The 17,321-nt window shown below is 42.8% G+C and overlaps 1 protein-coding gene across 1 annotated transcript in view; it reads right to left on the reverse strand.

Moving 5' to 3' along the window:
- The window catches only part of LOC308143091 (tyrosine-protein phosphatase non-receptor type 14-like), a 36,417-nt gene extending 30,097 nt beyond the window's left edge, over positions 1–6,320 (reverse strand). The window contains exon 1 of the mRNA XM_080513779.1: positions 5,990–6,320. The gene's annotated coding sequence lies outside the window, so the exon portion shown is untranslated. The remainder of the gene's footprint in view (positions 1–5,989) is intronic.
- Positions 6,321–17,321: the final 11,001 nt, after the last annotated feature.

A 17,321-nucleotide genomic window follows, 5' to 3' on the forward strand; every position in this document is an offset into this window, starting at 1 on the left:
CTGTTATTGATAATGTTTAGATACTCTTTATTACAATACTTAAGACTAACTTCACACATAAACAGATAGAGCCACTCGAAAACATCATGAATCAATAGTAAATATGTGTTTATGAAGGTTGACTGCAGCAGATAGGGGATATCCACACTATCCAGTGTTTCAGCCCTCTGAACACATTCACCAGAACATAAAGAGGATCAAGGTTGGATACTTTACACTGACCGCAAAGTCATTTCTGAACCAATAGTGACACAGATCGGCTGATTCATCCCGCTGCAGTGAAATGAGACGGACTGGAGTCACCGCGGAGATATGAGGGCGAGCATTGTGTGTGGACATGTGATTGTGTGTCCTTGAGATGCACACAAAACAATGCTGATTCTCAGCACCTGACTGAGAAAATAAGAGGCTGCTGATAAGCTGGCGGTTGGAGAGCAGAGCGGGAAAGGAAAGAGGACATCCAACGCTGGTGATTCTCCTGCTCTTATCATGTTGGTACAGTTGGTCCGGAGCAGGAGGAGGAGGAGGAGGAGGATGAGGAGGAGGAGGAAGGGTCAGGATGGAGGGTAGGAGTGAATAAACATTGACGGTGAAACTGATAGCAGCGGCGACGACGACAACAGAAACACAGGACCATCACTCGTCGGCTGCAGCCAAAACCACAGAGCTCTTCACATTTTCCATACCCCCCCCTCATTCCTCCTGGGAACCACATCACACTTTAAACACACAACCACACACACACACACGGATGCTTGATCACCAAAAAGCCACTCAGTATTTTCTCACGACTGAGCCCTCAGGCGCAAACGCCGACAAGGACGTCAACGGCGGAGACTTTACGGGCCCATGAAAGCAGCACCGCTTTGGTTTCGCTACTGTTTACGTCCGGCTGTATCCAACACTCTCAACGGAGGAGGGAAGTCACACTTTGTCAGCTCCAGATCAAAAGGAACGTTTTCACAAACAAACATCCTCATAAAGTGTCCTGGAAAGAGGAGAGGAGAGAGGGGAGAGGGGGGGGGGGGGGGATCAGCGATTGACAGCTGGCATGAACAACCCTGGTGGAGTGTGGGAGAGTTTGGGCAGGTCGCAGCACGCCGTCTGATCTGTTGTTGTCTGCCGGAGCTGGCGGAACGCAGGCGGCACCCACACGGCTTCACGAATAAAAAAGCATCCACACAAGACTGACGACACTCACCAGCCAGACCAGACAGGCCACACGGTCGCATACCTGAGGTCACCGTGTTTTATATGATTCGCTGAGTATATTTAAAAAGAGAATAAAAAAAAATTAAAAAAAATCCTCCGGTTTTACACAGTTAAAACCCCTCTTTTAAATTGTCTCTATCCAAGTTCGGACGACGGCAGGAAGGCGGCACTAACAAAGAAATGCTATATAATGCACATTTCTGACAACGTGTCTGTACTTGTCTTTACTGTAAACTAGTCGGTACTGGTACAAATGCCAATCTGGGTCAGTGTCGCCCTGCAACTGACAATATCATTAACTATTTATCAGGAAAGTGACTACATTCACTAACTTCCGCGTTAATTACAAATTACTCGTTCACACAAAACATTATTTAAAAGTTGTGCAACACAACGAGCAGCGTGCTGCCGTCCCATCTGTCGCTTTGTTTAGTGGCTTCCTTCACCCGTCTCCCCCATGTTTTCTTTGACGTTTTCCAACCTTTAGCCACGAGATGCCTTGTTTTACATTTTTCTATGGACATGCTTTCATTGTACGTCAACATTTCCCCCCCTTTGGTCCATGAAAAGGACCACTTCTCATTCAGGGGAGTCATACAAGTAAAATTATGTCATAAACATATTAGAATATAGGAGAATGATCTCAGAACAATCGCATAGAAGATCCTCATCATTGATGTGACCCACCTCTGACGAGAACCCTCCAAGATAAGGGTGTCCCTTTACGCAAATTCACATTCTTTACACTTGATCAGTGTTGTTTGTTTATTGTTTATGACGGCTGTGTTAAACATTGCTCTGTGCATCCCTCTGTGCTTCTTCAGGTGACAGCATCCAGTCCATCTGTTGTTACAGATGGTCTGGCATCCATCTGGCAGAATCGAAGCACAGCATTTTTTGTATATTTCAGTAACGTTATCAGATGTTGCATATTGTCGTTGTGGATCGGCGCCTGGCTGACGGTGTCCTATAGTGCTCTCGCTTGATGATTCAGGTGTGCCACTGACTGCTGCAATTGGCGCTTGTCCTCACACAGCTGTCTGACTCTGGAACAGTGTCTGCTGCCATACTCCAATCACCGGTTCCCGTTGACTTCTCCAGCGACCAGACTGGAAAAGTTTCCTCTGGCCATGTTGCTGATCCCTCGGCTGATATCGTGGATTTCATCATACATGTCCACTGGCTGGAACAAAGAGCAGCCCAGGTGTACCATGTCAACTGGGTTGAGGTCAAAGGCTTGATGGACGTGCTGGTCTCCCTCTGACGATGGGCCAGATGGCTGCAGCTGTAGGATCCACTTTCAAACTCTGGTAGATCCTCTGGATCTACTGAATCCTCTGGGCTGAATGCTGGTTTGAAAGTCCTCTCGACTGTGTGCAGCTCGATCAGGGAAGGAGGGGTCTTGGCTGATCCTATTGCTGTTTGTTGCTCGGGGACTCCATATGAAACCTTGTCCCAACGAATGTATAGTTTATCCAAATTCTTCCCCGCCCAATTTTCATTTGTTTTGATATTGTTTGCGTCTCCTCTCTCTTGGTTTTGTGATTTATTCTCTCCCCGTATGACTAAGAACCATTATCCGAATTGTGACAGCAACTTGGCGTCATGTTCACATATCCAGAAGATGTCTCCCATTGGGGCTGTGCCATCTTTTACATTTAGTACTTCATACTGACCTATGTGAGTTGAGCTTTTCTGATAAATGACATGTTCGGGTTGGTCTTACATATATTGAGCATGGTGGTGGAGTTTGCATTTCCGACAACAGGGTACCGTGTCTCTCTGCTGCACATCACCGGTCCCGTCATATCATCTGATCTGTTGACCTTTTTGTAAGATATTCCAGCTCCTCCCGTCTTGCGATACGGGAAGGAAAGACCATGTAATCAGGTTTGTTAACTACAGGTGCCAGTACTTCTGCAGCATAGTAATCATTGATTCTTTGAGGACATATTTGAGCTTCCTTACTCCGTCCTTCAAGTTTTCCAGCCATATGCATTGCGCAGTGGGAGAAACACTTTGATAAGTGAGAACAACCCTGGGGATATGAGTTTAAGTTTTTAAATGGTCCTCCAGCTCACACTCAAACTGCGGCAAGGATGAACCTTCAAGGTGTCCAATGAAATAGTATCTGGCATGAAAAACCCAGGAAAAAGCGCTGCACACAAGAATTGTGCTGCAGCCTTATGGTCAGCATTTGATGTTAGGCATGCCTCAGTCTATCTGCTGAACCTGCAACAAACATGTATATTTTCCATTGGACTCTGTCAATCATATCTACAAAGTCCATCATCAAATGTTTGAATGGTCTTTCTGGTACAAAGCTCAGGGCTTATTGGATGGGTGAAAACGTTCCTAACACTGTATTCTGGACAATGTCGTCATCCCGCCAGTTCTCTGTCTACCACTGCAGTCATGTTTGGTGACCACCTACCTCCCATTGTCAGAACCAGAGATCTGGAACAGCAGTCAGGTACATGCATTTAGTTAATGGAGTGGTGATGGTAACATAAACTGACTGTGACTTCTTCTCCACAATCTTTGAGCACATCTTTCACATGAATGCACTTGCAACAGCAAGAACAGTTTCACAATAGCAAACTAGCGCATTCCATGGGGTTCCTTCACTAGCTTTGCTTAGCGGCTAAAGGCCCCCTACACAGTGTGTGATTTGTTTGGGGGTTTTTTGCCAATGCAGATGAAAGATAACCGTCATGGGAGAATCGTGGCAAAATAGTTGGTCTTCGCTGTAAAAAGGTGGTTCTACGTCCGACGTCATGGTCTTTGTGACCAAAGACAGGTATTCTTGTGCAATCAACACATTGTTGTGCAATCCCAATAGCTCAGCTGCTGTCCCTCAGTTTTCCATCCGACTGTAATTTAAGTCTCTCGATGCCATCGTTTAAACGTTCCCATGGACATGCTTTCGTTGTACCTCGACAATCGGAGCTATATCACATCAGCATGTTACCACTTTAAACAGGAAGAAGAGGTCACGACCCGCTTCTCCGACTTCACGACCCGCTTCTCCGACTCGTCCTCCACGGCAGTTCTGCAGCGTAACGCTGGACCCACAAGCCAGGATTGGAGGATCTCAGCATTTCTTCAACTTGGTTCAACTGTCATAACAATAACAACAATAACTGCTCCCACCATCTCTCTCTCTCTCTCTCTCTCTGTTATAGTATGCCCATTTGACCAAAATTACAGGTATGTTTGCACCGCATAGCAATCAAATGGCCTTTTGGACTAAAATGACCACTGTCCACACAAACAATAGCCACTTTCCTTTTACATGCAGCCTCACATTATGTAGTAAACGCCTATTATAATCTTAGCGTGCTGGTAAGAATTCAAGACTTCAGCAGGATGCAGAGTGACAATAAGGAAACTGATCCTAGATAGTTAACCGATTTGATGGTGTTTCCACTTTGAACTAAAAGTGACCATACGATAATGAGAAGCACGGACGGAGGCTACTGCTCCTGACTCTGTTTTAAAAGTGCTGCGTTCTCCCAAGCCACTTGCTCGGCACCATATAATTTCCGCAGCATGCCTTTGAGCTTATAAAGACAGCCAGATGTGCGTGTGTGTATGTAAAGCCTACGCCTCCTGCAGCTATGCTATATTTGCCTTTACAGAACTCTTGCCTCCTTTTTTTTTTTTTTTTTTGTTAACAGTAATGTCAGGAGTATGCATGTTCGAACATATCTTTAAAGCCCAGTCATGTATGCATGAACCGTGCAGCCAAGGTGGACAGCAGTGAGACAGCAGCTCAGCAACCAAATATCACCAACATCATCCCCAAGATTTTTGAAGAAAAAAATCGTTGGGCCACGGTTTTAACCCGTTTCTTTCACACGACTGACTCTTTGTATTACACCCTGGCCACTAGACACTAGAGGAGTGGACGTGGGATCGGGAGTTTGCAGGTTCAATTCCCAACAGCGGGGGTCCCTGAGCAAGACCTTTGACCTCCACTAGTGTGACAGAGCATCTTAATGTGGGCCACCCAACACACCCACATAATTTCCCCATGTGGATTAATAAAGTTTGTCGCACGAGGTCACGCCACCTGAACACAGACAACCACAGTCACTTTCATTCACATCTAAGAAACGTCTGTGTATTGTAGGAGGAAACCGGACAAACCCACGCATGCAAATTTCCACACAGACGGACGAGCCCGGACTCAAACAGGGTTTTGTTTTGTTTTTTGTTTTGTTTTTTCTCTCACTGTGAGGCACGAATGCCAACCACGTCTCCACAAACAGCGAGCGTGAAGATGTCATTTGCAGGACAAAAAACAAAACAAAAAGGGCAGACATGATCCAGGTGTTGCAGGACCTCCCCGGTGTGCACACACACAGCCCAAGAGGCCCTCTTTTGTCATTTTGCACACATGTAACTTTCATGGTTGTATGTAAACTTTCCTAATTAGAGGTGTGACTATTTTCCAACCACTCACAGGACAGTCTGTCTCTGGGTTTTTCCAGTGAAATCACACAGAGGAGGGGAATTTGGGGGCTCAGTCTGTGATTTAATGTATGTTTATGAGCTGCAGGGGGCGGGGGGGGTGAAAATATTTGGGATCCCTTCTCTTTTGCCCTACGTGGCCAAAGCCATTTGGCCTACAATACAGCCCTGCTGCTGCAAACTACCAGAAGAGTTTGTATGCACTTCCACCATGAGTGGATTGTGTTGGAAAGTACAAGTCTGAAGGAGGAAAAAAGGAGAAGAAAAGGAAAAAAAAAAAAAAGAAAAAACAGCTTCTCACCTCTGATCCTGCGCTACATGTCGGATTTCTGCCCCCAGATGAAGAAAGTCCTCTGATCGACGGCTCTGAACCCCCCCACAGCGAACAGATAATCCTCAAAGAGTCAGATGAATTACTTTAAAATCCAATCCGGACGAATAAAGTCTCGATGAGCGCTTATTATAACTCAGGAGCGCAGTTTGGGAACAAACAAAAACCAAAAAAAAAAAAAGTCGTAGACGCATACAAAGTCCCCAAACGGGTCAAACTCAAAGGGGGGGAAATTAAAAAATTAAAAAACGTGGTTGAATGAAAAACAAAGTGAGAAAAGTTGTCCAGCGTGAACTACGAGGGGCTCTTCTTTCGATGGGTTTGCTGGTATGTTTATAGTAGTGGTCCTCTGCTCGTCCAATGGAGGCGTTCAGGACAGGCGGGGGGGTGCTGCGTTCAACAGCTGCACTTAATGTCGGAAAATACTGCTTCGCATTAAAGTGGCACGACCTCAGGCTAGTAGATTAAGAAAAAAACTGAAAAAAAGAAATTAAACGTAAATTACCAGACTGTTTGAACTTCAAAACGATATATTTGTTTTGAATATCATCTATAGCTTGTGCTTGTATTTTATCGTATGCCACTTTATTTAATTTTTATAAAATAGGAACAAAAAAAACCAAACAGCTTTCTCTTATAAATTAATTCATTTCAACTTCAATATCTATTGTCACTTTACAGAAGATATTATATATATATATATATATATATATATATATATATTTATATAATGAACAATGAACAATAGTAATGAAAACATAACTGCTGCTATATAAAGTGCATTCAATAACAGTTCAGATTTTATTCAGATTTAGTTGCAAATATCAGATGGGTTTTAATGTAATTGCATTTATGAGATTGCAGTGGAGTTGAGTTGGGAGACCTTACTGTGACATGTGTTTGTAATTATTTACAGATTTAAATTAAGAGGTCAAATAAAACCATGGCATACTGAGAATTGGAGAATTGGCTGGCCACGCCAGCAGCATGGAAAGTTCGCAGCCTCGGCCGGGTCCCTGAACGCACCGCCGGTCCCGTTGCCTGCGGAGCGCCGTCCCCTCTGCTCTGACATCAGACCGGAGGAATGAGAGGAATGCCGGGCTCCTGGGAGAAACCTCCTGCTTTAATGGTTTTCCAGGGGCCACAGAGGTGACTACACGTCCAACAAAGGAGTCCCCTCACATATTTATGTCCCCCGTTTTTGTTTTTGCCTTTTGGTTATGGATGAGTTGCAACTTCAGTGGAGGGATTTATTTGCATAAACTACCTGCGACTTGAAAAAACAAAAAACAAACATGTGAATATGCAAATGAAGGCGTTATTTAATAAAGCATAATTAATTGAGTTTTGTATATGGTGCCTATGCCTGTGTGGAGTTTGCACGTTCTGCCATGTGCATGCATGGATTTTCTGTGGATTCCTCTTGTGCTCCAAACCCATGTGTTTGAGGTTAATTTGAGGACTTTAAATTGCCAGTTGCTGTGTGACGTGATTGACTAATGGCCTGTCCAGGGTGCACACTGCCTTTATAGTCAACTGCGTGGAACTGGCCTACTGTAACCCTGACCTGAATAAAGAAGAAGAACTGATTTGGTTTTATGTAGTTTATTAGCCTGTATCATTCCCACTTGGTGAATTAAGTCCTTGTGAGTGAGGTCTCATCTGACATGGATATTATGATAAGAGCAGAAAGTTACTGAAAGAACCGTATGATCATAAAGAGCTCTCACAGCTTTATCAAAGATGTCTGATCGCTTGTTTGTGTTTACTGTGAAAGTAAAGGCAAGCAGATATTCAAACGTTACTTCTCTAAATAGTCCACTACATAGATTCCACCAATAATTTCTCCTTTATTATCATAGCATTATTGTGGACTTTGGAAAATTACTAATTTTAACCCCGAAAGCACAGTGGAAATGATCAGCGGCTCTATGAGCAGAGGGGAACTGAAGCACTCTCATTTGTTACCAAATTGCAACCTCTTGTGGCTCACATGCAATGCACATCAGCAGTAGCAGAAAAACTGTCAATGGACGTCATGGTACGAGTCAGTAAAATAATCAAATGAAAGGAATCCGGTATTTAAGGTCACATATACGGTAACCTATTTCCACAATGCGTTATAGCCATTATCCATGCATGTAGGTATTTATTCCACTTTATCCTATTTGAGGACACTTGAGCTGATGCAGCTGACAGGAATAACACTTGTGACTATCTGAGCATCAAGAGAGGAAACAGACATGATAATCTGTGCTTCATCATGTTAAAACCCACTCAATATGTCAAAGCACACACACACAGGGCTTTTTTTACAGCAGGTCATGGGAAAGGTTCTCAGGGAGGGTGGGGGGGGGGGGGGTAATAATTGCTTGCTCCTCACATGTATGAACAAGGTGGAGAAGAATGTGTCCTTTAGGCAGAGGGGATAATTCATTTTGTCACAATTATGCCACAAACAACCCCAGTGGCAGGATGCACTGTGGAGGAAATAAAATGTCAGTAAAAGTACAGTAAAAGAGCTTGTAGCATGTAAGCCTGGGACCAAATCGCCTGAAAGTATGTGTGGCACCATAGAATAGTGTAATTGCTGAAAAGTTGTTGCTCCCCATTTTATGTTTATGCCTAAAGTCCCTTTCTGGTGGTAAATATACTGTTAAGGTCTAATCGGCTATGCGATCAATATATGTTTGGCCAGCAGAGGGCGCTCGGTGTAGTGTCAGTAGCTGACAACCACAGAAGAAGTCAGTAAAACGCGGCAGGGTAGAGATTACTGTTGACCAGTGTTTCCAGTAAGCATCGGGGGTCATATTCTAAAGCTTTGTAACACTTTCACATGCGTCTCGTTGGTCCAAAAACATTGTATTCAAAGTGCATTGCCTCAAATCCAGCTTCTCCTTGATTCTCCTCCATTTCAATATTGGATCTGAGGAGCTGCATTCAGATTCTGCTGTGTCTGTATGAGCTGGACTGGCTCCGCCCACACATGCCCATCTTGGGAAGAGGAGGAAGTACTTCCTCTAATGGTTATATGTGGACCAGAGTAGAGCTGCGTAATTGCACGGAGGGTCAAAGGTAGGGCTGGGTGATATATCGAATATACTCGCTGTATGGCGGCTTGTTCTCTGTACGACACAGAAAATGACTAGGTGGAGGCATTAAAACGGCAGGCTCCCAGAAACAAGACAAGCGTAGCTACGGACATCCCATATTCTTGCGAGAGCTACGTCATACAAGGTGTATGATTTTAGCAAAGTGCTAGCGGGTAGCAGAACGTGTGACCAGACATGGAAGATGGAAGAAGACGAGTTCATTCCAAAGAAAAAGAGCATGGGATCCATCCTATTGTGGTAGTTTGGATTCAAAGAGGAAGACATTGAACAAATACAATACAGTATAGTACAATTTCAAAGCAAATTATCGAGATATACATCATGTATTGTGATATATCCTAAGAACATCCAGATATTGATAAAGGCCTTTATCACCCAACCCTAGTCAAAGGGAAGGCCTATCTTGATTGGGATTGAATAAGCCCCAGATGACACCTTATACGGTTTGATTTCTGATTCACTTGCTGGAGCACACACTTTTAAAAAATTGAAACAAGCCAGAAAAGCCTTTTCAGTTCAGTATCTTGTGGGTTTTCTTGTCCGTCGTGTGAATTGGGCCCATTAAATTGATCGTAGGTGCGTAGTTGTCTGCCTCTCTGTGTTTGCCCACTGATTGATTGGAAGCCTGCAAGATCCGTTCTGATTTATGAAGATCCAGATTAGGACATCTCTTCATTTTCTTGTGCAGAGTACCTGTACTGAAGAACCAGTTCCTTTCTCAACTACTACCGACAATCTGCAAAAGCATCAGGACATAAACTATGTACAGTAGGCGTGTATTAGGCTGTATGTTGTCACTACAATTACAGTTCTAAGTGGGCCTCTGACCCTCAGACCTCCCTTCAAGCACATGTGAAAAACAGACTTGGAATGCTTTTTGAAGCCAATAAAAATGTTTAAAGAATTCCAACTGTTTCATCTCTCTTTTTCTTTTGTCAAAACGGCAGCTGTGTGTTGTCAGCCAGGCAGATGGATGCTATGAACAAGCCGGAAGAAGTGAAAAGTGACAGTTCTGAGTAAGAATATGACTTGAAGCAGTGGTTTTGAGACGCCCCAGCTTCACATCCAAGAGAAACAAGGCGCTTTCTTTTCTGTTCAGGGACGTTTTATGGGAAAAGCCTCGCACTGTGTTTCCTGGTATCTCCTGTGGGAGATGCTGTGGGAGTGTAAATACAAGCGCTGCTGTTGGGAGAGCCTCCGTCTCTCTCTAGATTTTGTGTTTGGCTTCACTGACTTTTGAAGTGACGCTGGGGTGTTGAACGAGGCCAAAGAACACACAAGAGGTTTGTCCACGTGTTTTTAGGAACACTTCAGGCTCAAGTGTTTTTGTGAGAGTGCTGCTGGCTCAGGAACCTAAAACCACATAATGGGCACCAGAGGTATAGTAAAAGTGTCCGGTCCAGCTGAAGAAAAATGTGGAATTGGATAAATGTCACCATGGAAAGGCCACTGTACTGTGATTTGATGCTCTGATTGGGGGACCTGCTCTAGTGTCTTCCCTGATATGTATGCAGATCCTGCACTGTTGGTTAGTTTACTCTGTCAATACTTCTTTCTCTGGAAAGGAGGTCGTCCTGTTTCTTTTAAGGACCTTTCACGTTTGGATAGTTTGTGGTTAGTCGGTTCACTTGGCGGGGAGGTTTCACACCTTCACTCGGTCCGGGAGGCGTTGACATTCATTGTATCAAACCACCTGGAAAATATTGTGCGATTACGACAACAGCTGGTTTGGGGGCGCGGTAGCTCAAAACAAAGAGGTGACCAAAGAGGAAGTAAAGAAGAAACGAAGCTCATCGATTGGTCCGGCCTGAAAGCGGAAGTCTTGCTGTTTCAGCCCATGGTAGCTAGGCTAATGAGCTCGTGGCTAATGGGTAGCCACAAACAGATATCAATGAGTGCCTTTTTAACTACTTCCCAACTTTTTTTTTTCTGCATCTGCTTTTTCTGATCCACGCAGTTACCTTAGTTTGTTTACTACCCGGAACGCATTGCGCTCTACGTCTCGCCCTCTCACCCCGCCCACTGGAAAGATCGTTTGCAAGGGAAGCGAAAGCCAGGATTTCAAGGGGACCAGAGATTGATTGTCACATCCGGGTCAGAGTTTGTGGGGCGATTTCAAATTGCTCAAACGAAATGTTTTTTTTTTTTCCCTGAAGAGAACTCTGGTCTGGATCAAACGGGAATGTGAACACGCCCTTCACCCTTCATGAACTTGGGTTAAAGCTGGTGTGTTTCCCTTCAGCCTTTGAGCTTCAACACCACCAAGGAGCATAATAAAGGAAACAGTGACAGAAAGAAGACAAGTGCTGCATTATCTTGGGGAAATCCCAACACCTCAAAGGCTGTAACACGGGGTTCATAAGAGGACATTTGTGAGCCTTGCTCTTGAGCTCTGCAGATTTTTTTTTTTTTTTTTTTTGCAATTAATAAAAACTTTAGGCCTTTTGTTTCTCCTGTGTTTTGGAGATCTTTAGTTTCCATACAATTCAAATCTTTACTTTCAACCTGCAATATGTTGTTTGCGCTCTGTTGCGAGGTAAACAAGAGTTTATATTATCGACAAATCATCGTATCCCGTTTTGATTGACGTTTTTCACATTTTCCCAACTTTTTTTTTTTTTTTTTACCAAGATTTGTACAGCATTTTAATGAGGCAGGAAATGTTGCCCAGGGGTCCAACAAAAATAATTTTATTCTTCTGGTCTTGAGTATAGATTATGTAAAAACCATCTGGTAATCCCTAATAAATCAATCAAACTAAATTGTGTTTTTCATATAAGTGGTGTTGCAAACATGTGCTTTACTCCAGACAGTAAATGTGTGTCAGTACTTTCAAACAGCCTTCCAGCTCATTGCAAACACCGGAGCATGCAGCGATAAAGAGCACTGGGAACTCTTACAGGCTATATGGTACACACATGGCCTCTCATTTGGAAAGAGTATTTATTTCTATAGCAGCTTGGTATTATGTCCATCATAATAACCCAGGGATAAAATGCTGATGATATGAACTTGCCAGACACATTGGGATGAAATGGAAACACTTGCCTCAGCCTTCATTCCCGAAAGAAGAGCTGTATAATTACACTTTAATCATTGTCAAAGCCGTGTATTCTAAGAAACGCTTGGTGTGCTTGTCTAATTGTTTGTTTTCTACAGGATGCAGGTATGTTTGTGACTTCAGGTCTGTTTGTGATTAATGGTGAGCTGACCTGATCTCTCTCTCTCTGTCTGTCTCTCTCTCTCTCTCTCTCTGTCTCTCTCATCAGTAAATCTATGACTAAATCCCCACTAATAGCTTGTGTCTCAAGGTTCTCATTTAAACACTTTGGGGAACATTGCATTGATTGCTATTTTATCTCCAACATCCTCCTTATTTGTTTGACTCAGTTAAAGACTATCGGAGATCAAAGATGTTAATGCTGCAGCCTGATTTGCGTAATTTGTATTTAATGACTAATACTCACGCTATTTTTTTTTTCCCCAGCTCTTCTGAAACTCAACAATCACTGATGGACCCACTGTGCAAATTAGGCAAACGCCTCAAGGCAACAGACTTTCAGGAACCTTTAATTCTCCAACTCCACTGTCTGTTAAAGTGCTTGTAGATCATGTGGTGCTCCTTTTATTTATAATCTAAACAATAGAGCAAGTGTTTCTGCATGTGACTTCTGAGATGCTCTTTGCTCTACGTATCCCCGCATCTGCTAAATCATTTCTGTGGCAGAGGCTGATCAATATACTTCTACTGAACAATCAACACCCTTTTCCCTCACATACCAGACCCCAAAATAAAGATATTGTGTAATTATAAAGCGGGCTCCACATGGCCAAGGAAAGCCACTACATTACCTCTGAAGTCAGTCTCCTCACATACCTTGTGTAAAGTTAAACAATAATTTATGGATGCTGCATGCTAGACTTCCATTATTTTCATAATAGAACATGTGGTAACAGCATGCAAGAGGCTTTCAATGTCAAATATATCACCGGAAATTGTGCTGAAAAATATGATGTAACTATAATTTATCTCCATTGAATGTTCATTACATTGATTTAAAAAATTTGTGTTTTTATAATAAATACAACTCATGTTCATCTTGATTTCTTCTAAATAAAAAATTTTAAAAAAAGATGAAATGGAGAGCATCATGGGAAAACATCCTTACTTCTTGTTTTGTAGTAGATGATCTTCTCATTAGTATCAAACTGTGATCAGTCAACTAAACTCCGAGGGGAAGGTTCACGTTGCAAAGATGCATCATGTTTTAGAGCAAAGTACTGGAGATGTTCTTAATATAAACTGTGTGTTGGACAAGATTTATACGCTCAACAGGAATTAACAGGAAAAGGTTGTACAGTAACAATTGAAGGAGGCTGGCTGAATTTAGCTGGGAGTGAGCGGCCGAATGACAAAGACTTAGTCAACTGCAGAAAGTACAACAGTCATTTATGAGTCAAGGCATCATAACAATTTTCTAATGAGTAATTAAGGTGTTAACTTGAGCTGAACATAAAAAAACAAAAACAAGCGGCTCCTCTCTGAGGACTCGGTTCTCAGAGACACCAGATAGCTCTGCGGTACGAACCGAAAACAAACGCACACAATCTCCTGATCTCCCAACAAAGCCTTCGCCTGCTGTGGGATGAACCAGGGTCCATCGGTATACCGGAGGCAGCCTCACGTCTGGCTTCGAGCCAGAGTAGTTTTTTGTAGGTTTTTTTTCGCAAGAGCAAATGTTTGGGGATTGTAAAATAGAAGTTCAAGCCAGGACGCAGGACCTCGTGGGCGTTTTGTTGAGCCTGTATAGCATATATTGGCTTTAGGCTTTATCCTGCGCGCTTTAGTTTGCCCTGACAAGAGCAGGTTATTTGTCTCCCTCCACCAGCAGAGGCCAAGGCTCCTATGAATGGATACTTTGAAAAACACATCTTTTTATTCGTTTAGTGTGTTCCTGCCGCACCGAGTCCATCTTTCCCACCCACAAAGCCAAAATGGGTCTTCCAGGCGACGACCTGAGAGATGCACTCAGAACGGTCAGGGGGAAAAAATGGAGCTTTACAAATAGTGTGACACTTTATAACCTTTTGCAGCACGGAAATACACGTCCTCACTTCCTTTTAATTGAATCACTTCTTTCTAACACCAGCCTTGTCCTCCTACGTTGCAGGGAACGAATCAGAGCAGCTCACATTTGCCAAGCGGGACATCCCTGCTCACTCCGGGGTGACGTCAGCCGAGTCATGACGCACGGCCGCCGACACAACACTGAGCTGTGATGGATGGCCGTGCACAAGAACGATTTAAAAAAAAAAAAAAATTTTAAACAACGCACTGGTTATTAAAAGTTCACAGGTAAAATTAGAGTCTTTTTCCATCTCCACAAGTGTCCTGAATGATCTGCACCTGGTGCATTTCGAAGGTGATAATGTGACCGAGCAATGAGAAAGAAATGAGTCCTCGACTGGAGATTATTACCACTGTTCTTTGATGTGAAAACCATCACGAGGAGATGAAAAGATGTTGATTCCTTTCACTGTTGTCACAGTGATCATCATGCAGCATATATATATATGTATATATATATATATATATGTGTGTGTGTGAAACTGTATCCATCCATAATCCACAGTGATAAATAAAAGCCAAGATGTCTTGGAAGAACTCAAGATGTCTCATTTGTAACTGCATTTGCTTCGTTTAAATTGCATTGATTCATGAATTTGTTTGAAAGGGACAGTGCACATTAATGAACCGACAACCAGTCCTGTAAATATGGCAGATTGAGCTCAGAGCTCATTTCCTTCTGTCGTCCCATGGGCTAAAACCCCCAAGCACAAACATACATATGTACTATACCACTTGTAAGACATGCCACATATTAGAAAACACTTGAATGAGACATCGGTGGGGCTTTCTCCAATGGTCGCTGGTGGAATGTTCCAACTCGAACATTCCTTGATTGAAAGTACATTATTATTCCGAAACTGCATTTCACACCGGATCCAGTACTCGTCACACTGTTCCTTTTGTTTAATGAATTCATTAAGAGGTGGTGGGGCCAGGCCATTCAACACTCTGTACATAAGGCAATGATTTATAAACATTTTTAGATTTTCAAAAATTTTAAAAATAAAAAAAAAAATTCTATCAAGGCACATATTTTTCATACAGCTGTTCAATTGGCTTCAGCGCAGTGACGACCACATTGTGAAGCAGTCGTCCATGTCGGAGAATATCATGCAGTGGAGGGACAACTTTGCTGCCTCTATAAGAAGATTAGAAGTTACATTTAATTGTATTCCTGACTTTTTGAATGTGAGGTTAGCGTCCAGCACGACCCCGAGATATTTGAACTGGGTTACCAACTCCAATTCTTCACTTTCCACTAACAATATGTATTGTAATATTTGTTTTACAGTTTGTTTTGCTGAACATAATGCATCAATACATTGATATGTTAAGCTCATTTATTTTCTAAGTTAATTATTAGCTTTATAGAGATTTTCAATTTGCCTTGGATTCACATTTATAAGCAAAACAACACTTCGAGAGGAAACTCGAGATACAAGAAACTCTGATTTAGGCCCGTCTATAATATACCTGTAAGTCATAAATGTCATTGACTTTAAAGCTTCACACCTCGTCAAACTCATATTTCAGTGCAAGAGACGATCATCATTGGTTTCCCTCCTCTTGGCCAAATGTCTTGTCAATCACACGATCAATACATTCCAGGCAAAGACCAAAAGAAAAATGAAAACTATAACATAAGAATGCAACAGGGGCGCCAAGGTTAAAAAGGCTTTGTGAAGAGACGCGGGTGAAAGCAGGACCTTGAAAGTGAAAGAAAGCTGGCGTGCATTAGTATTGGCCTTGCTGATAATGCGGCGAAACAGAAATAACATGATACACAAGCAGAATGGTTGTCCAACTCGTCTATGAGAGACCCTTTCGGCAACTCACTCCCGCTGATACTTTTCTTTTAGTGAGTATTAGTACAGCACGGCAATAAAATAGATGTTGTACAATACTTATAACTGTACCTCACCCTCAAGGGAAAAAAAACAAGATAATAATAAATCCATCTACCGTCTATTACTGTACCTACTTTAAAAGAACCATTCTGCCTCCCTCCACATTAATACATGTCTTTAAAGTGTTTAACCTTCAAGCTTTTGATCCACTGACATCTTATGAGGGTTCTCTTTTTTGTCATTGTTTTTTTTTTCTTTGCTTTTTAACTCTTTCAGCATTCCTTTTTGTCTCGTTTATCTTCCACATGAGACATACGGGTTTGCTGGGAGGGATTATTTGTCAGTGTGAGTTACAAGTCCATAAAGTATTTATCTTTCAGAAATCTGCAGGAAGTCATTATATTCAGGTGGGCCCCAATGCCCAGCTGCTCAGGTTGCATCAGTCACAGCCAGGATCGTGTTTTATTACCAGGTGTAGTTCAATTTTGCACAATATGAGGATTTTGTTTTGATGAGATTGGTGCAACACAGTAGAACAGTAAACAAGGTAAAACAAAAAGTGTAACAAGAAGAGAAAAAAAAAAACAGTGCAAGAAGATTATGCGGTGTAAACATTGTGTCGGATCAAACATGTGGTTCGCCTCATCCACCGTGGCGAAGTCGGCGGGAGCGAGCAGCAACAGGGAGCCATTACAGTGCCGCCAGCTCCAGATGAACAATTTGCAGATCTCTGGACTGCGATCAGAGGAAGCTGAACTCTTCACACTCCAGCCCGGTTCCAGTCGAGAACACTTAAAATCATCCTGCGTGCTTCATAGATCTCACTTTGCCCACGGTAGATGTCTTATTTTGAAACGCTCCCTATTGTTCGGGGACGTGAATACATTTACTTCCCCCTGGTTTCTCACTCTGAGCAATGTTCAGAGTGAGAAACACAAATCCAGAGGCCTTGATTATGGGTCTTGTTGGCCCATGTGATGTTTGCAAATGTCAAAATCTGGCTTACGAAGTCGTGCCCCTCCTTCATTTGGAAGCAGCGGTTTGTTAGCGACCAGCTGGAAATCCGTGGAGACCGTCCTGCTTTCATAATCAGCAACACGTATCGGTCGGGTGATGCTGAACTAAACATTATCATAAACCATATGAGGTGTTCGGGTAGCCCTATGTATTAATGACAGTGATACTGGAGTGGAAGGTTCATTATCGTCCAT

Source organism: Blennius ocellaris (assembly GCF_963422515.1).
Source record: "Blennius ocellaris genome assembly, chromosome: 18".
Lineage (NCBI taxonomy): Eukaryota > Metazoa > Chordata > Actinopteri > Blenniiformes > Blenniidae > Blennius > Blennius ocellaris.